We start from the raw sequence: 20,669 nt of genomic DNA on the forward strand, positions 1-20,669 counted from the left end.
AAGGGCACCAGATCCGTCAGGGAATGGGCGCTGGTGACCGGCATCTTTGAGAGGCCCGCGGTCGCGAGTTGTTGAATAACAGCAGGGTGACCAGCGCGCTTATGGGATACCTGGTCACAACCGCGCGCCCCGATTTGAGGCCAGTGATCGTGCCCCTATAGGACCGGCTAATGGGAGGACCGTTCTGGACGCCATAACTCTACTGGAAGGGCTAGAGTTCTTGAAGCTGGGGAAGCCCACCCAGGTCCGTCGGGCAAAGACGAGGGCTGGAGACGCAACCCCTCGTTTTACGCGCAAACGGCTATTCTTCGACCTGCAGCGCGCAGGGGTGGACAGCGAGAGCATAGATAGGATCCCGGCCTCCGCTATTTCCGCGTTCTGGGAAAAGCATTGCGGGGGAGCATCTGGCCAGGGGAAACCCACAACCGCCCTGGGGTCAGGCCCGTCACGGTGGGCACCCCCAACCTCCAGGCTACACCGGCTGTCCCCGACGAACCGCCACTTTCTCCCCCACTCAGGCTCTCTTGCAATCAAGGCTGAGCTCAGGGTCCTGCTGAGACAGGAAATAGACCATCTCCGCCAGAAGGAACATTCACCCACGGGGTGGCAGACCCCTATCCCCCTCCCACAGAATGAAGGCCAAGGGTGCTGGCACATTTGTTCCACCGCCCTCTCCTGCCTGGTAGACCTGAGGCCACATATACCCATCGTTGTACATTGGGTAAGCGGGAACATACATAGGTGGATGGCACTCATCAACACGGTTGCTCAACACACCATCATCCCGGTTAACAGCGCCGCGTGGACGGGGGCACAGATGCAGATAGAGGGGTTGGGAGGTACCCTTATGTCCGCGGATGAGAGCACAGTCCATATGGCAATCGGGAACCAATCCCCTCGCCCGGTAACAGTGTTTATAGCAAACTCACCTGAGTACATCCTGGGGATTAATGTCTTAAAGGGACAGTCCCTTCATACCAACCGGGGCAAGTTTACGTTCGGGGTTGCACGGGCAACAGTCAAGGTTGGGGCAGCCAAATGGGAACTAGTTGTTGTTCCCTGTCCCTCCAAGGTCTTCTGCAGCCGACAGTCCACATTCGAACAGGGACCCAAACAACAGGCTGCTTTTGAAACAGCAAGACAAGCTGTGGAACAAGCACGGCCACTTGCTGTCCGGCAGGTAGGTGTTCCTTTTTGAATTGTAGTTCTCGGCCAGAGAGATGGTCATCGAATGGAGCCTCTGGCAGAATATCAAACGGCGCAGAGTCGCTTATGAATTCGCCAGCATCTCCAAGAAATCAGATTTCTGGACTTGCGTCCGAACCCCAGCACACGCCGATGAAGCTCTACCACTTACACCAATCCCCCTGGATGATAATCGAATGGACTGTTTACACAGATATTTTGCGCCTGTCGCGTTCAGTATATCGGTTTTATTGGGGGGGGGGCGGATGGCAGTTCCCCACCACGACAGGACATTCTTTCTACCAATTCCCGATGGGGTGGGTGTTTCAGGAACTGGTATTTCCCTCCCTCCAGTTTGACCTCCACCCGAGTCCCGACCCTCCGAGTCATCCCACAGCCACTGGGTAAGCCTGGGGAATGGTGGTGCAGACTCCATAATGAGCACAGTTGCACCCTTTCAGCTGGCTACAGTGAGTGCGAGCGGAACTGGTATCCAGGTGACTACTGCCGATGGTGCCGCTGAGCTGGGGGCTTCCTGGTATTTGAACAGGATCCACTGGATTTGCGGCTACTGCGCCTGGCCGTGCCTCCCCACAAGCGGGTACGTCTGCTGCTTTCCGGCGTTCGTGGTGCCCTGTATCCACGCTCTGGATGAACTTGGGGAGCACCTGGCATACAGCGGCCACTGGGATGGGAGAGCCATCACGGTGGGGGAGAGGTTCTGAACGATACCCTGTCCCACATATGGAACTGCCCGACTGTCCCGTGAAATCATCCAGATGAGCCGCGTGATCCCGATGCTAGCTGACGAAACGAAAATTCACTACAACACACCGAGGATGCCCTGAGAGCAAGACAGCGGAGCTGTCTGCCGTCAGGTGGTAGCCCTGCAGAATCGGATGGCCCTGGACTACCTACTCGCTGCACATGGTGTCACCTGTGCAGTGATTGGAAAGGAGTGCTGCAACTTTATTCCTGATGAGTTCAGCAACATCACAAACCTGGCTGCTCAATTCAGTGCTCTGTGGCTAAAATACAAAAAGCGAGGGACCAGCTCCTCCAGCACGACACTTCATGGCGAAACTGGTGGCCGTTTTGGTCTCTGGGGGGATGGTGGGCAACTGTCATCCACTGGGCCACCGCCCTCGTTCTAATTGTAGGCGTTATCTGTATCTAGTGTTGTGGTTGTCAGATTATTAAGAGCACCACTGCCCTTCACCAGCACTGTATAACACTGACATATAATTGTAGATTTAGAAATAGTTATCCCCATGTAATGGACGAAACGTGGTGTAACATCCGAGGGGTGGAATATAGTGCGAAAGCTCATGGCTGTCATGTGAAGTATGAAAGGTCATGGATGTCATCTGACAGTGACAACACTGACCCCTCTGGTCGGATGACAGCATTGCTCATCAGGTCGGAAGCGACACCACTGTCAATCAGGGTTTAGCTCCACCTCTGCCCCTCTGGGCACACCGAATCATTGTTTTTTGTATAACACCTTTGCACCTGGCTCCGAGCGATTGGCTTGTGAATCATCTGGGCTGGTTTCACCCACAGCCCTCCAGCAGTATAAAAAGTGCCGCATGCTGGTTTGCTACCTCTTTGTTCTCCGAGGGATGTGTAAGTAAGCTGAGCACTACTTAAGAGTAATTAGTTAATGATTCCTGGGACCTAAGAGCCGATGCTTGTCAATAGTCATGGGGTTAAGGCACCGTATTGCGTTTTCTATGATCGTTTGTAACCAGCTCGCCGTGTGTGTGTGTGCACTTCAGCGCTGTTGCGTCTCCCCCACGTTCCACGTGTGTGAATGTGCACCCGTTCCCGTTCATTCTGTTCCTGCGTTTGTCTTTGTAAATATTTTTTTTTAACGACAAAGACTGTGTCCGGAGTTCTCTGCCTTTGAGACGCTAAAGAAGCTTTTTTTTCACAACAAGCTCTCGATTCTTTTCCCGTCTCCAAGACAGAGCCTCCGTCTCCCCTCCCTATGTAACTCCGCTCCACAACCGCCACATTACAGAACACTGCACCAGCTCTCTGCTTCGTGCTTTGCGATTTTTGTGTATGCACTATTCTTTGTTGTGTGATGTTAATAAACCATATAATCCATATTTAATAGGCGTTCAAAAGTGTGTGTGTTCATTGAGATATGAGTCATTATTATTTTATGGAGAAACAATACAACCCTCTGGCAAGCATCTTACCTGATGCCATCGGAATCCATGCTAAAAGGTTTCTGCAGGCGCCGCCCATGTCCAACTGCGAAAGGGAAAGGCAGCTCTCCGCCGGCAGTGGTTGGATCCGAGAGGGAAATCCTGCACTGTTCCTGAAACAATGCGCCTAGTTCTGCCTCTTGCACTCCACGGGGCCGGGCAGAGATCCCAGTTATTTTCCTGATGATAAATACCCAGAGATCTCGTTTACATTCCCTCTCCTGCTGATCTGTCGAGAAGGTTCATCTCGAAATGCCCGACTGGTCCCATGTACATTCATGCATGTGGAGCAAGACCAAGCAGGTGATAGGTGAATCCCGGTGAGAGGGTGACGTCACATGAGGGGGGAAGTGATGTCAGAAGCTGCGAGGTGGCAGATAGAAGTGACAAAGGGATGATGATGATGATGGAATCTCACCGGAGAAGACAGAGAGGTGTTGAATAACGGGAGGGAATTGGGAAGGGGAACTGGTGGGAGGGGTGTGTGAGTGATGGGCAGATGGAGAGGGTAGGGAGAGGAATGGCATGGGGTGGTGTGGGCCAGTTGCATCAAGAGGAGAGAGAATGAAGAACAAATAGGATGAACGGAGCAGAGGGGGAGAGGACAGAGGATTCGGGATATGCCAAAGGAGGCTAATTGCAAGGAATGTTTACTTGTATTTTCCCCCAACCAGTGCCGAATGTTCAGGACCCCACATGAAGGCAAGAGGGTTTAAACATGGGGCCGACGGGGTGCGGATGGAGAAGACGGAGCTGTAGTCATTGCAGGTGAGCGCGCACGTTCACCTGACCCGGAGGATGAGGAACTGGGCCCGCTGCATGTGAATCATGGGAGGGTTTATTGAACAATAACTTTCAATACGCAGAGAACTTCACTCTTTTACGTGCTAAGTCCGTGTATTTATTCGCAGCAGAAGAATGTTGCCTGATGTTTTGTAAACCAAGAAATAGTTGACCCAGGACGAGCCAGATTAAGGCGGTGCAGATACAGAAAGGGGTGGGAAGGGGAAGAAGTAACTGGTGGTGGTATCGTGCTGTGAAAATCCAGAGGAATAAAGTGCTGGATCCGACGGCTGGTGGGGTGAAAAGCAACGGCGAAGGGAACTCGATTCCTGTTCTGTGCGGCGAAGCTGAGGTAAGAGCAGAAGTGTGAGAAACAGGTGATACTTGTGAGGGCTCCATCAGTGGGGATAACTCCGTGTTCCTAAAATTAATTAAATATCAGTCTCTCACTGCTCACTCTCTATGGATTGTACCTGCAATGCAAGTGCCCTCCCTCTAAACTGAGTAAAACAGAATTCTGGTGGTGCCTGTGAGAGCACCTGGCTCACTGTTCGACAGTTCCTGCCTCTGTCAGTGAGTGTTTTTGCCTCTGTCTGTGTGTTCCTGGCTCTGCCCCCGCATCTCTGCTTGTGCCTGTGTGCATTCAACCGTTTCATTTGACTGCTTTCCTCAATCTGTGAATATCTTTCTCTGTGCTCCAGCTCATCATGAGTGTGCCTTACTCTCTCCATAAGTGTAACTTAATCTTTGCTTGTTTGCCTCTCTGTTTCTCCCCTCATTTCAGTTAGAGATTTCCCGTTTTTGAGTGTCTGTCTGTTCTTGTTTCTTTGACTCAGTATGTGAGTCTGTCAGTCTCCATTTCTTTTTTGATGCCTGTCCTTGTAAGTATGGGATTCTCCCTTTCTCAGTGTCAATGACTTTCACCTTCCTTCCCTGCAGCTGTGTTTGAGTGCAGCTGCCTCTATGTGATTATACCTGTCTCTCCCTGTGCCTGCCTCTGTATTTGTTTGTTCCTGCCTCCATATGGGGATCACCTTCCTTTGTCTTTCTGTCGTGTTTCCTTGAGCAATGAGTGTGCATTTTCCTGATCTGACTGCATCAGCTACTGGATTTAATTTTGCCAGTCTTTGGCTGCGAATGTGCTGCCTCCCTCTGTGAGTGTCCCTGCCTCTATCTGACAATGTCTCTGCCGCTATCAATGAATATTCCAACCTGTTTCTGTGAGTCTCCCGGCCTCTGTCATTGAGTGTCCATGCCTCTGTCATTCAATGTCCCTGCCTCTGTCTGTGAGTGTTCCTGCCTCTTTCTGGAATGCACCTGCCTCTGCCTGTGAGTGTCTGTGCCTCTCTCTCTCTGTCCCTGCCTGTGCCTCTGATTTCAGCCCTGTGTTATGTGACTGCATTCCTCAATCTGTGAAATATCTTTCTCTGTGCACCAGTTCAACATATGAGTGTGTCTTGCTCTCTCCATAAGTGTAACTTTCTTTCTGCTTGTTTGTCTTCCTCTGTTTCTCTCCACACTTCAATCTGAGATTCCTGCTGTTTCTGAGTGTCTGTTCTTTTTGTTTGAATCAGTACATGTATGTGTCTGCCTGCATCAATATTTGATGCTTCCGTCTTTGTATGTGTGAGATGGCCTCCATTTCTCAGTATCAACGACTTTCACCTTGCTTGTCCACATCTGTTTGAGTGCAACTGCCTCAGTATGTGACTGCACCTGCCGCTCTGTTTCTGCCTATGTATTTGTTTACTCCTCCCTCCATATGAGCAGCACATTGCTTAGGTCTTCCTGTATTGCTTTCGTTGGCATTTTCTCGTTCTGACTGCATCAGACACTGGATTTAATTTTGCCAACCTTTGACTTTGAATGTAGCTGCCTCTCTCTGAATCTAGCAGCCTCTGTCTGAGGATGTCCCCGCCTCTGAATATGCCCACCTCTCTCTGTGACTGCCCCTGTCCCTGACAGTGAGTGCCCCTGCCCCTCATTGAGTCTCCCTAACGGAGTTTGTCCCTGCCTCTGTCTGACAATGTCCCTGCCCCTATCTCTGAATATTCCAACCACTCCAGGTGAGTGTGCCTGCCACTGTATCCCAGCTTCTGCCTGTGGGTGTTCCTGACTCTGTCTGTGAGTTTCCTTGCCTCTGCATTAGAATGTCCTTACCCTGTCAAAGAGTGTCCCTGCCTCTTTCCGTGAGTGTCCCTGTCTATGCCTGTGAGTGTCCCTGCCGCTCTCGATGAGTCCCATCCTCTGTCAATGTATCGCTGCCTCTGCGTGTCCCTGACTCTATGTAAATGTCCCTTCCCCTATCTCTGATTATCCCTTTCTATGCCTGTGACTGTTCCTTCCTGTATCTGTATGTCGCTGCCTCTTGTCTGTGAGTGTTCCTGCTTCTGTGTGTGAGTGCCCCTGCTCCTTTGTGAGATTGTACATGCAACTCTCTGTGCGCATTCAGCCCTGTTTTGTGACCGCTTTCTTCAGTCTGTTAAATACCTTTCTTTGAGCTCCAGCCTCAATATGTAAGTGTGCCTTGTTCTCTCCAGGTGTGTAGCTTTACCTTTCTCTTTGTTTGCCTTCCTCTGTTTCACTCCCAATTTCAGCCAGAGATTCCTGATCTCCCTTTCAGTGTGCATGTATTTTCTTGTGTTTGTTTGATTCAGTATGTGAGTGTGTCTACCTTCATCTCTTTATTTGATGCATCTGTCTTTTTATGTATGGATTGTCTCCCTTTCTCAGTTTCAACGACTTTCACCTTCCTTGCCCGCATCTGTGTTTGAGCGCAGCTGCCTCTGTATTTGACTGTAACTGCCTCTCCCTGTGTCTGCCTCTGTATTTGTTTGTTCCTGCCTCCACATGGGGAGCCCCTTCCTTTGTCTGTATTGCTTTGTTGAGCAATGAGTGTGCATTTTCTGCATCTGACTGCATCAGCCACTGGATTTAATTTTGCCAACCTTTGGCTGTGCATCTGCTGCCTCATTCAGTGAATGTAGCTGCCTCTGTCTGCGAGTGTCCCTGCTTCTGTCTGTGACTATCCCTACCTCTATTTCTGAGTGCCCTGCCCTGTCTGTGGGTGTCTCTTCCTCTGCAGTGAGTGTCCGTCCTCTGTTAGTCAGTGTCCCTGCCTCTATTTGTGAGAGTTCCACATATGTCACTGTTCCCGCCTCTGAATCAGTGTTCACCTGTTTTGACCCGGACACTTCCTGCACGCTGTCCTCTTTTTTTTTCTGTTGCCCATCTGTACCAGTCTGTGCATTTGTTTACTGTCTCTGTTTGTGCAAGTGCTTGCCTCTCCCAGGAACTGAACCTCCCATTTCCTGTAACCGTGCTGTCTGCAGCTGTTTGCATGAACGTGTGTTCTAGCCCATTTATATGAGCGGTGTTGTCTTTCTGTATGAGTACATGAGTCCATTTTCGAACGTGCACCCATCTGTCCACATGTTCTTCTGCCTCTGTGTGGGTGTGGGTGTGTGTGTGTGTGTGGGTGTATCTTTATGTGGGTGCGTGTTTGTGTGTGTGTGTCTGAGTGTTCTTTCATTTCGTTCCTCTGTCTCTGAGCATGTCCACGTCTGTTTGTGTTGTCCTACCTGTATGTCCATACATACCCGCTTCTGTGGCTTTCCATCTCTGCCTCGATCTCTTTGTGAGCTGCAACCTTTGTCTGCGACTATGTATTTCTCTCTATGGACTGGACTCTCAGCATTTCCACCACTTTCGACGTACAGATTTTCAGAATGTATATTTCTTTGTTTCCTCTTTACCTCACTGTATGCTTCCCTCTCTCTCGGTGTTTTGAGTTTCCCATGATTCTCCGGGCTCTCCCGCATCTTTCTGTATGTGACCGTGCCTCTGTCTCGCACTGCCCTTCTCTCTCTCTTTCTGTTTTTGTATTTGTGTCAGACTTTCGGCAATCCAACCTGTATGAGGTCTATCCCACAGAAAAAAAAGCACTGCCACTTAGAGGCTGGGACACTCAGGGGCAGAGTCAGGAAAATACAAAGAAACAGGCAAATCTCTCTCTGTGTACGTTGTGCCCCACAGTGTCTCAATCTGTCTCCATGAGTTGCTGTGACTGCATTTGACTTTGCTTGTGCTGGCTGTGTATTTGTCTCCCTGCCTGTTTATGCCCGGTGAATTTACTTGCTGAGATGATCCTTCGTGCTTGTTAAGTTGTTTCCCCACACGAAGGTCCAGGTAATGTTCTCCTCTTGCGACAGACAACTGAAAACTCAGGGCCATTGAGATCACGGGAGCCGAAGGCCCGTCGACCCAGAAATGCCGATCTGGAACGGCGGATGTTTTGCGGCGCGCGGGCGGTGCAGAAGGAATGAGGGACCGAGGTCGGAGCGAGAGGTGATATTCCCCGTCACTGAACCCACTACGGGGAACGGCTGCTGCTCACGGTGTTCGGCAAGGGCACAGGGAAGTATGCAGGCATCAAGTCCCTTTGAATGCCAAGTATGCAGGAGTAGTGATTACCACCTGTGGCACTCTGGTAGTTGTAGTTCGTGAGGTGCAATTTGAAGAGATCCTCAGAACTTGGAGACAGGAATGTCTCAAATTGTGAGAGCTGTTTTCAACAGCTCACGGAACGCATATCGCATCAGAGTCCATGAACGATTGTTTAGACAATAAACTATGGTTACTGTGAGGACAGCGGAAGTCAAATAATGCGCAAAAGTCAACCTTGTGTGAATAACTCAGTTTACTATTCTGCTTTTGTTTCTGACTGTGGCTATGAGGTGAACATTGGCCCTGGAAACAAAGCAGAACTCACGGTGTCCACATGCTTATGGATAAGGGGAAATTCCCAGATGGAATGTCACAGCGCACAGATGCGCTGCCCTAGTACTTCCCCTCTCTAAGCCCTTCGTTTCTGACCGTGCACGATCCCCCAGCATCATCTGTCCGACAATGTAATGCTCCCTTATCGCAGACCCTCCAGCTGTGCAGATCCCCTCAGTTCTGACACTGCGGCATTTTCCCAGGACTCGAATTCTGGCAGTGGAATTCTGGCCTCTGGAAAGACACTGATTCTATATTGGGCCAGTGAAAATGGTGACCAAATTTTAAAAAAATGCTCAGTTCGAGATATAAGGACAGATAAGTGTATTCCTCAAGTGGAATGTTTGATTTTTTAAAAATTGCAGCAATAAAATGTATTTTCGTATAACCAATTCCAAATTCACACACGAGAGATACATTTGAAGGTTTTATTTAACTCGACTTTCAGCACTCACCCTGTCACAATCTCTTCCAGCTGGACATCACTAATTTTGGATTGGAATTCCGGGGCAATGGTGTCCCGTCCATGGGACAGAGAGGAGGAAATAATATGAGATTTCGCGTCCTTCTGACGATTCACCATAAACCTCGGCATCAACTTCCCATCCTCATTCCCCACACGGTGACGGACGCTCACTTCATTGAAGCCAATCTAACCTGTTAGTTTATGAACGAAGCCCAAAAGCTGGTGGATGAGGACAAGCTCCCCGCCCAACACCTCCCACCAAATCTACTGAAAACACAGAAGAGAAACGCTTCACGAACTTTCGCGATTTGACCCATTTGACCCAATGAGCTGACATATTTGACATCTCATTCAGTTACTGGAACCTTTCAATTTACCCGGACCCTGTCCTTTGCCGAACTTTTGCTCCCTGTCGCTGTATAAATACTCCACCGTTCTGGTGAAAATGTGAACTTTGAAAATGCTGCCAATGTTCCGCGGGCCAGGCGGCGGCTTTCATCGGCTTTCCGAAGGGAGAAAAACAAGAATGAAAAGGTGGTGCGAACGCAGAATGTGCTGGAACTTTAGCTCCTTCCTTCCACCGGCGCTGCCTGACCTGCTGAGTGTTTCCACACTTTTTTTGTTTGTATTTCATATTTCCAGCATCTGCAGGGTTTTCAAAATGATGCTTTTTTTTAATAACACACATCAACATTTCGTTGCTGAAATTGGCCAAAGATGAGGAGTAACTGCGCATCCCACAGTTTTCCGCCGAAGGCGTATTCCAGCAAAGATGAAGGTGCGCTGACTTCTGAGCACTTTCGCGGCAAACACTGTGATAACAAAATCCGACACAGCCTTTGTGACCCCGATGTGATTCGAACACGCATCCTTCTGATCTGTAGTCAGACGCGCTGCCGTTGCGCCACGAGGTCTGACTGAAGTCATTATGTCATGGAAGAAATGTCGACGATTCGCCGCAGTGGAATTGATGCACCCACCAGAGAGAACTGATAATTGTGAGGCATTGCCGCTCTTGTCACCCGGGCGCTGCCAGCGTGGCGCTGCCAGCGTATCGCTGCCAATCTCTGCGTGAGACGTGCCTGGGAGCCTCTTTCTCTTCATTGATCCCATCCAAACCCATACGGCGGACACAGTCTCCTGACAGCCCTTCTCATTTTCGTCTTCGTTAGATTCTTTGAGTGGAATTTAACTCAACCATACCTTGCCTCCGCTCCACCCTATTAGCGCTTTATTTACCCTGATTTGGCGCTCCGGTTGACAGGGTGGCGGCTGTTCATATTTTCCGGGCCCGGCTTCCAGAACTTCATCCACCGACCTCCTGTGTTTAAGCTGACTCCCATTTTGTGCTGAGAATATACCATGTGTGTGGCACTGCTCCGATCGGCTCCTTCATGGCACCGTCAACACCAGCGCCCGAGTCGGTGGTGCGGTGATGAATAAGTTCACCAGAAATTGACTTCTGAAACCGTGGAACCACGCTGACAGCTTGACCTAGATTCTGCTTCCTCGTCTAACAGACCCATTTCCTCCAGTTGCGTTCTGTCATTTGCTGGTCAACGTCATGCTGTTTTCTCTGTTTCACGTCAACTGGCATTCCTCCGTTCATCAGTTTCAGTAGTGCAGTGGTTATCACGTTCGCCACACACGGTAAAGGTCCCCAATTCGACTCTGGACAGGAACATTATCTTAGCTTCTGCTCCAGTACTTTTTTCAGGAGAGTGCGTTTCAAGTCATTTCCCATTCACATTGACAATAGCTGTCCGAAGGTCTTGCTGCAAAAACATTGAATAGTCTTGCAGTTTGCAGAAACCTGATCAAACTCATGTGCCCACCGGCGGCCGGATGAAGGACAGGACCAGTTTAGTACCGAGAGTCTGGCATGAAACACAATAACTCCATCGTGTTCTCGCGGTGTCTGTATCTCTCGACACTTCTCCTTCTAACTATTCTACTCCTCATAAGTCTGTCTCCCTCTCCGTTTCTTTCTCTTACTCTCCTAACTGGACGCCATTATCGTTAATTTTTATGCTTTCTGTTTCTTCTTTGCCTTCCAGATTTAAAACTCCGCCTCTCTCGCACAAAAAGGAGCTCTCGAGACCGCACACGGACTGTGAAATTTGTGGTGCAGTTCAAACCACTGGCCTTGGTTCATCTGGTAGCACTTTCAATTGCGGCGGTATGACGATAGAGGTTGGGGTCAGCTGAACTCTCCGAATGGATTCAATCTTTTATTGATAGGGGGAACGATTTTCTTTTCGATATTTCAGCCATCAGTCTTGTGCGCCAAAACCAAGCAGTTATCTGGCAGAGTGAGTTGAACATTGGGCTGTTCGGATCTGTTGCTACTGGCCTTGAGAAACAACCGGAAGCGTTTCTGTAGTGCAGTGGTTATCACATTCGAATGACACACGAAAAGTACCTGCTTCTAAACCAGGCAAAAACATTCTGAAATATTTTTGTTGAAATAAAGTAACGGGAAAGGGACACAACCGGAAACTTATTCAAGTAAATGCAGGTGTTGCTCCAACCACAACCCAGAGCCGTCCCTCACCTCCTAGCCACCGTTTCATTGCATTAATCCTGAGCCATTACAGTACCCACATTATACCGAACATGGAAACGCCGTTGCCTTCGATCTGCCGCCCCTATTTTAACCGGTGAACGCAGTTGAACGGCAACAGTTCACATTGGGCGTTGGACCCTGGATCGGGAACCGTTCCAACCCCGATCGGAAGTCTTGGTGAATTAGTTTTCATGCGTTCCATGTCCTTCGCCATTCTGACTCGCTTTCAGTGAGACTTAGTCAGAGGAAGTGTCTCTGCGAAGATGCTGCTGTCGTGCTGAGATTGCAACATGTTCCGTATCAGAACGTTCTCCTTTCCCTACAGCGGTTTCCTGAAGTAACGGCCTCAGGACAGCCACTAGAGCACAACTTCCTGTTCCCCGCTCACTCTCTGACTCGCTCTATGATTTCATACAGACGGAGCTTCGAAGAGTAAAACGCTTCTTGTGCTGAGGCCGTTCCTTCATCCACTGGAATCAGGTGGTTTCTGAACTCCACCTTCATGTGTTCCTGATGAGCCCGTCCACTGACGCCACGGCCGGAATGAATAGCAGTGAGAATTGTGTGAGAGACAGTCGACAGGGTGATCTGCCGACATTGATCTCGGAGACAGCACCGGACTATCCAAGAGTTGTGGAGAGTCATACTGAAGAGATAAGTGGAACACAGAATGACCGTGGTCATTGTATTTGCCTGCTTTATTTGTCCAGCACTGTGTGGATTCCCCTGCTGAAAGCGGGCCCGATGATCGGCCAGTTTTCACTGCCTCGGCAAAAGATGTTATAGTTCAGTGACATGCAGAAGATTTCTGACTGAATTGCACGCAGTGACTTGGCCTACAGCACCTTCTGTGGCAACGAATTCCATGGATGCGCCACCCTCTGGCTGAATATATTCCGACTTCAGTTTTAAAGGGACGTACCTTCATTCTGATCCTGTGCCCTCGGATCCTGCACTCTCCAACTGAGGAAAACGTCCTCTCCACATCCACTCTATCAACGCCTTTCAGTATCCGATAGAGTTCAGAGCGATCCTCCTCATCCTGCTGAACTCCACTGAATAAGGCCCAGAGACATCAAACACTCCTCATCTGTTAAGCCCTGCATTGCTGGGATCATTCTTGCGAACCTCCCCTGGACCCTCTCCAGGGCCAGCACATACTTACTTTGATAACGTTCCCAAAATTGGTCACAATATTCCAAATGCCATCGGAACACCACCTTCGATAACCTCAGCAGTACATCCTTGTTTTTATGTTTTGGTCCTCTCGAAATGAATGAAAACATTGCATTTGCCTTCCTTACTTCCGACTCAACCTGCAAGTTAACTTTGAGGGAATGCGAAACGGAAGTCCCTTTGCACCTCTGATGTATGAATTTTCTCGCCATTTGGAAAATATTTTTCACCTTTATTCTTCCGACCAAAGTGCAGAACAGCACATTTCTCTGCGCTGTATTCCATCTGCACTTCATTGCCTACTCTCCCAATCTGTACACGTCCTTCTGCAGTCTTCGTGCTTCTGCGGCATACCGGTATCTCTACCTATCTTGGTATCGTCGGCAAACTTGGCCACAATGGCCGCAGTTTCTTCATCCAAATTATATATGTTTAAAGTGATATTTTTGTCGCAACATTGGCCCCTGCGGAACTTCAATCGTCACCAATATCCGTCCTGAATATGATCCTTTTCCCCACTCTCTGACTTCTGCGTGACAGCCAATCTTCTGTCCATAGATATAATGAGAAATGTGACGTGATGCCTTTTAACAGAAGAAGAAAGATCGAAAATATGAACTGAAGGGCACAGTTCTTTGACGGCGGTCTCATGATCTTCAACATTTCTCTGCAGGCTGGAATTGGAATCTCATCTGGATTGAAGGTTTCATTGGCCGGGAGAAGGAAGGTTGAGGCTGGCACAGACAGCGAACTTAGCAAAGGAAGATATTACCGGAAGCGGTGACAGTTTGTCTGGGGAAGGTTGGGAAACTTCATTAAAGATCAATCTTATGGACAGGTTGTCGTTTATATTTCAATATACAATGCATAACTTACAAAGCACAGAGGCACAAAGGAAAAGTCTTTCAGCCATGACTGATAGGATTAAATGTCGCCAATATTAAATCGATTAAATGTTCACAAATCTGCAAGAACAGATTAGATCGGCCTTGGGATTGGGAACGATGTATAATTCTTTCAAAGATAATGAAAGAACGTAATGGAAATACAATATCTATCATGTAATTAATCTTATGGGGCACAGGAAAAATCATATCATTGAACGAGACGTGAGAACATACGAGGTTAAGGGGACATACTGCTAAGCCATTCTGGTTTGCACACACGGTTCGAATCCCAGCATCGTCGTGAGCTGCTGGTCTGTGTAACGGGGTGTTGTTAAGGTTTTTATAAAAAGAATTCTGAGACTCTATTTTCTGCCTGTTAGGCAAGTTGTTGTGAGTTTTGTTTCACGAAGAAAAAAGTCCGTAATTTGAGTTTCTCACTCCACGTACAGTTTAGGAGAGATACTTCCCATCCATCGGACCTCCACATGCCCCAAATTAAACTGCGCTTCACGACAGTACGTTCCAACGGGAAACAAAGGCAAAAAATCCTTTCACTCCAGCGTTTTGACTTCTCAGCCAGAGTATATTGCAGATCTTAATCGTTCTATGTCGTTCGGAGTCATAGAAATATAGTTTGAATGTATTTTCGAGTCTGACCAATGGAGATGGAGACACGAAGGGAGTTGGGGTGTGTGGGAGTGATCGGCGAATGGATAGGGTGAAGTACCAACCCTGACAATGAATGCAGTGCTGGGACCAGAGGGCCGAATGGTTTCCCGGCTCACTGCTTCTTGCATTGTCGTTGTTCTCATTTGTTCACATCAAATGACTTCGGAACCTCTCCATCTTTTTTGAATTCAGATACGCAGTTGTGATGTGATTATATTGGAGGAATTTGCCCGCTTTACCTGTCTTAACGTTGTATGGCCAGATGTTTTTTTTCTGAAAACACAAGTGTTGCAAGAAAATCGAAATGGGTGATGGATCCAATGAGCGCCAACGAGGGACCGACGGGCTCCATGTGAATATGCAGGTTCTGTGACCATAACATCGGATAATAATTGGGCAATAATCATGTGAATGAAGAGAAGGTTGGAAATTGGAAGCCTTAATTGTCACGCAGCAAGGACTCGCCCAACACAAGCAACACTGGAAGGAAGCGATCAGAACACCGGGCGAACTGTTTTGACGCACCTGAACTATTTAATGGTCCAATCTCTACCTACATCGGGGCCGGAGAATTTCAGAGATTCATAAAGTTCACACTTGTGTTAATTTTCAAACCGCGTCTCTCATTTGGTGACAAAGTAACAGTGGGTGATTTAGAACAAGAATTTTAAATTAGGTATAAGTGAATAGGGGGAAATAACGAGGTAATTATCGAGTCTCGGCCACGTGCAACGTGTTCTTTCTCGGAGTGTTGGGAACCTGGGCTCCGAGTACATCATCGTCATAACACTGGTGATGTAAATGAGGGAAGGCATGTGGTGCTTCAGATGACCCACAGAGAAGGCATGATGATGTCTGCCTCAAGTAGACCGCTCCACTTACATTAGTTTTCACCCTGAAACAGCTCACTCCAGGCACCACACTAAACAAGCATGACCACATTTTGTCTGTCAGCGGGAAGAGCAGAGACAGGCCACGCGATCCTTCGAACTCTTGAGCCGCGATGAAAACTGCGCCCGTCTGCGAATTCTCTTAGTTCTGTCTCGAACTCATCCTAGTTGTCGAAACACTTCAAACAGGGAAACTCTCTGTGCTGGAAAAATGCGTCACATCTTCTTCTCACTTTCTCGCAGGACGCTGCCCCAGCAGCATTCCTGATGTTTTTCCTCGGTTACTGGAAATATGGACTGCGTGGCGGTATGGGTAAGGCGTCTGACTTCGGTGTTTCATGTGACGTCATCAGGAATTACAGGTTCTAGTCCTGGAACGATCGTTTTACCGACCTCATTCTGTCTCTCCTGAAAGTGGCAGCAAAACTTTTGGGCAGCTGCTGTAAATCCTCATGGGAAGTAGGAGTATCATGTGCTTTTCAGAACCTGGAGCTAAAAGAAAACAACAGTGTTTCTGCCCAGGATTGGGCTGGGGACATTTCGCGTGTAAAGCGAACGTGATAACCACTACACCACAGAAACCACACGAGGCGGCCAACGCTTCATATTCTTTGTCATGCTGTTGAGCACTGACAGAGTCTGTTGTATCCCCTTGAATTACAGCCTCTGCTGTCCCAAGCAATAAGCACAAAGTCTGGCCAATCATTCCTCTCCTCTTTCAATCGGGGAATGTGCACCATGCTGCATCCATAACGCAGGGAAATACAACATCTATGTCAATCTGGCTTTCATAAGTCCCAATCAAGATGACCCTCCACACCTCGCGAATAACTCAGCGGGGTCTCTGTGATTTCACTCCACAGATTAGCGCGTCGTCAGTCTCAGACAATCTCTTCAGTTCTCCTTACCTCGGCAACGAAGTTAATCGAAGGAAGTTACTGAAACATGTAATGGATAAATTTGCAGGCTACATGGATAGCAGTAGGAGGGGCTACGCGTGAGTTATTGGTGCTTCTTGGTAGTTGTAGACTCAGGTGAACATTCACACTGATCCTTCATGAATCCCATTTTAATTTCCACATTCCATTGTATTTCTTCCAGACTCAGGCACTCACCTGAAAACCAGGAACATTATACAGTGGATAATTAAATTACCTGTGGCAAAAGGAACATTTTATTTGCATTTATACATTTCGTAAAGTTAGTTATCTTCCAATAGGGGAACAGAAAGCTATGCATGTGTCACCAACACTGTACCAGTCAGATCTACACCACCATACAATACCCACAGATTCAAAACGGAAACTTGTTGCAAAACTCAGCATGTCAGCAGGATGAACGGAGAGGTCCTCTCTTTAACGGAGACCTAGTGAAGGAAATGATCATATGGGACAGGTGAAAATTGATCTATATTTCTGCACAGGAACGGAATCTTCCCTACTGCAGTTTTATGAGTTTCAATATGAAAAATAACAAAAGTGTTACCTACTTGCAGATCGGTTGTTGCTCAGATGATCCACTACTTCGGTGAGCTGACCTTGTGTTGCATGGTGAGTTCAACTCATGTTGGGGTCCTGAAAGCTGCGTTTTGATTTTGTCCTCACAGCGTTTGTGGCGCAGCGGCTGCGGAATTCAGCTCACGCTCACCGTTGTTTGGCACATTCCATTTCGCACTGTGCCATTGGCTAACCGAAAAATTCGCAACACTTCCTGTGTTTTTTCTTAATATCTGAAATGTCACGTACACCACAAAAATCCCTAAGGAGCATTGTGATGGAATTATGACCATGTTGGCTTCACTTTATGCTGACGAGATGGGTGCACCGCTTTAGTTTTTTTTTCTCATTCGAGGAAGGCCGCCCACTGGCCCTCTGAACATTGGCAGCAATTCAACTTTTCACATTTCCCTTTGAAGACGGATCATTTGAAGACGACATGGAGAAGACGTTTGAGAAAGGAGAAAGTGATGGATACATGAAAATATCAAGGGGAGAATTAAAGGAGGAAAAGTCTCCGTTCAATGCAGAGCTCAATGCAGTAAAGTTGGAAAACAAATACTATTTCTCTTCCATATTTTAAAAAGGGTTGTGTTGGTGGGCAGGGAGATTGCCCTCAGCAACCCGTCTGATTGGCTGAATTTATGAATGAAAATTCTCTACTGGCTTCAAGGAAGCGAGCACCATTCACTGTGTTGGGAATATGGATGATAAACTGTGCCGAGATCAATAGAAAGATAGGAGTAATGACGTCTGGCACATTGGTGGGGCTCCACTGAACAAACTGCATCCAATTCAGTGGGAAAAGTTGTGCTGGATTGGAAGAAGAACAGGCTTATTGAAACGGTCAGAAGGATGGGGTATTTCAATTAAAAGGTCCGACTGGAGAAATCCGGCTGTGACTGTCCGCACAACAAGCAGCTTCTCAAAAGGCACAGGTTTGGAAAATTGGCAGTGGTGGGATTCGAACCCACGTCCCCTCAGAGACTGGAGCCTAAATTCAGTGCCTTAGACCGCTCGGCCACACTACCACCGATCCGCTTAACATATAATCTCCAATTCATTGCGTTCGAGACTGCACTTTCCACTTAACGCATGGAAGTTCACTTAGAGAAAAAATGAGTTCTGTGATATACCTTTGGAGAATGGACAGTGAAAGAGAGACAATGAACGAGAGGGAAGACACAGAGTCGGGAAAAATGACAAAGAAGGGGAACCGTACTCTGAGGGTCTCCGTGTCATTTCGAATTTCAAGACTGGGTTACGTTTCCCTCTAAGTTCCGCTGTGCCTCAAACCCATCACTTATGCAAGTGTCACGATGCTTCGCAGTTGGTTTGCCACACAGGAAATAAAGGAGGACATCCATCCATGGAATGAACATAATGAACAGGGCCGGAGAACCGATGGTGAGCAGGAAGTCGGTACGTCAGCTATTTGTGAAGCGAAGTTTCAGGGAAAAGAGGACTGACAGCTCAGCGTCTTTGCTAATTTTATTCCAGTAAAGACAGGGACGTGGGAACGAAAAGTGTTGTCTCAATGAGATAACCAAACAATTTTAGCAATGAAACGAAACAAATTTTTAAACCAACGAGAAGTGAGGCCACGCGAGTTGAACGTAAGTTCAAAACAGGGTTGCGGTGCTGGTAACAAACAAAAAAAAACAATATCCGAAAGCAGTTGAATACCAAGGCAGTGGACAGCCTTCTGGCATTTCAAAGGAGGAACAGGTAATAGGCGGAAGGACAACTGTGCGAACAATATCAGAAAATATGACATTGTCTATTTGGCATGCAATCTAAATTAAGGGGAGCTTTATTCTATTCTTGAGCGATTGAAAAACTCCCGAATGCTGGTAGAACTTGTATCTTAATGCGTAATTGATTAAAAAGACACTGTGCAGTTTCACAAATATTCAGGGAAGTGATGTAATGTTGCTGATTCTTGTCGGATGGTTTGAATTCCAATGCAGGGAGATTGTATATCAAAAATGAAGAGTGGCGCTGGCACGGCATCAGCAGCAACATGTTCAATGTTTGCCTCCTTATTTATTTTCGGAGCTGAATGAGTTGGATATAATTAAGTGAAGCTTACCAGACCGACACAGGGAATGGGCGGGAGCTTTGTGAAGGAAGGTTGTCCAGCCAGTCCGGTATCCGCTGCTGTTGAGAAAAACAAGAGATGTCTTGATTGAAACCTGTGAGTTCATGAGGGGTCCTGACAAGTGGAAATCGGGGACGACGTTTCATCCGATGGCATATTCTATAGCTTGGATTTCCTGTTTAAAAGTCAGTGCCACACACTTGTGACAGAGGTGCTTACCCACGGTGGGACTGCCTCAGGTTGGCAACATGGTCGGCATTGATGAGTCGGGCCGAAGTGCCTGCTTCTGTGCTCTAAAACTCTCCGATTCAATAAATCTGATTATCCGGAGGTTTTCTTTCAGGGAATATCGTTCATACACGACACAAATCACCGGAGACTTTTGAGTGCGGGGTTTTGGTGAAACGAGAAGCCTTTACGTGATTTCAGTTCTGTTCAGATATGCAGCCAGTCAGGGCGAGGCAGGACATGTTCAACTCGTTTATTTTTCTTCTGCTGCCTGACCTGCTGACCATATTTGGAATTCCTGCTTTTGACACAAAAACCCGGCTTCAGTGTTCCCATCAACGTCACAACGTCATGGAGTACAGAGGCAGGTCTGTCGGCCCACCTTGTCACTGCCGACCATCATGTACCTATCTCCAGCAAACCCATTTGCTCTCACTTGGTCCAGATATTGTTTCATCGTCCGGATCCAAGTGCGTATTAATTGGCTGTTGAATGCAAGAGAATTTTTATCCACTGCTTTCTTTGCCATCATGTAACTGATTTCTACCGCTCTCTGGTGAAAGAAAATCTTCCTCAGATCTCCTCCAAAATTCTGACTCTAACTGAAATGGACTGTGACAACTCTGCCATGGGAACGAATACCAAATACCTCCCCTTTCTTTGCCATTTATAATTTTCATCGAGACTTAGGGCCGTATAGTACAGAACCAGGCTATTCTGAGCACCATGCCCTCCTTCTACACTGTTCATATGACTTTGCGGCTCCTCTCCAAGGTTTCCAAATGCATCGTACAATGTCCTGAAAGGGCTCTACAGACTGGATTCCTGCAGAATGTTTCCCGTAGCTTAGAATCTACAACCACAGGGAAACCGTTAAAGATATGAAAGGAAAGTTTACCAATGAGATGAGGAGGAATGCCTTCACTCGGGGCGCGATCAAGCTGCGGAATTCTGAGCCAAAGAATGCTGCGGGGGTCAAGATGCCGAATGTATTTCGGAAGAAAGTCATCAGATTGCTGGACACAAAATACATCAAAGGAATGGGAGAGAGTTGGATTATAGGGGGAGATCTAGGACTCACTTAGGGCACACGGAATATCGGAGCTGTCTCTCATCGCCCCAATCCAGAGAGCGGAGATGCTGCGCTGTTGCTGAGGCAATCCAGCTGGTTCTGCCTCTTGCACTCTGCGGGCCCCGGCGGTGAACGATGTCACCTTATGGGTGATA

General features: G+C 47.8%; 3 non-coding genes across 3 annotated transcripts; all 3 read right to left on the bottom strand.

The window, feature by feature from the left end:
• Window positions 1–10,271: 10,271 nt before the first annotated feature.
• On the bottom strand, window positions 10,272–10,343 carry trnac-aca (transfer RNA cysteine (anticodon ACA)). The gene has a single exon. It is a non-coding gene; the product is annotated as a tRNA-Cys (tRNA).
• Window positions 10,344–16,126: 5,783 nt separating this feature from the next.
• On the bottom strand, window positions 16,127–16,199 carry trnav-uac (transfer RNA valine (anticodon UAC)). Its single transcript has one exon. It is a non-coding gene; the product is annotated as a tRNA-Val (tRNA).
• A 1,863-nt stretch (window positions 16,200–18,062) lies between these two features.
• Window positions 18,063–18,144, bottom strand: trnal-uag (transfer RNA leucine (anticodon UAG)). Its single transcript has one exon. It is a non-coding gene; the product is annotated as a tRNA-Leu (tRNA).
• Window positions 18,145–20,669: the final 2,525 nt, after the last annotated feature.

This window comes from Pristis pectinata, chromosome 14, assembly GCF_009764475.1.
Source record: "Pristis pectinata isolate sPriPec2 chromosome 14, sPriPec2.1.pri, whole genome shotgun sequence".
In the NCBI taxonomy this organism is placed as follows: Eukaryota; Metazoa; Chordata; class Chondrichthyes; order Rhinopristiformes; family Pristidae; genus Pristis; species Pristis pectinata.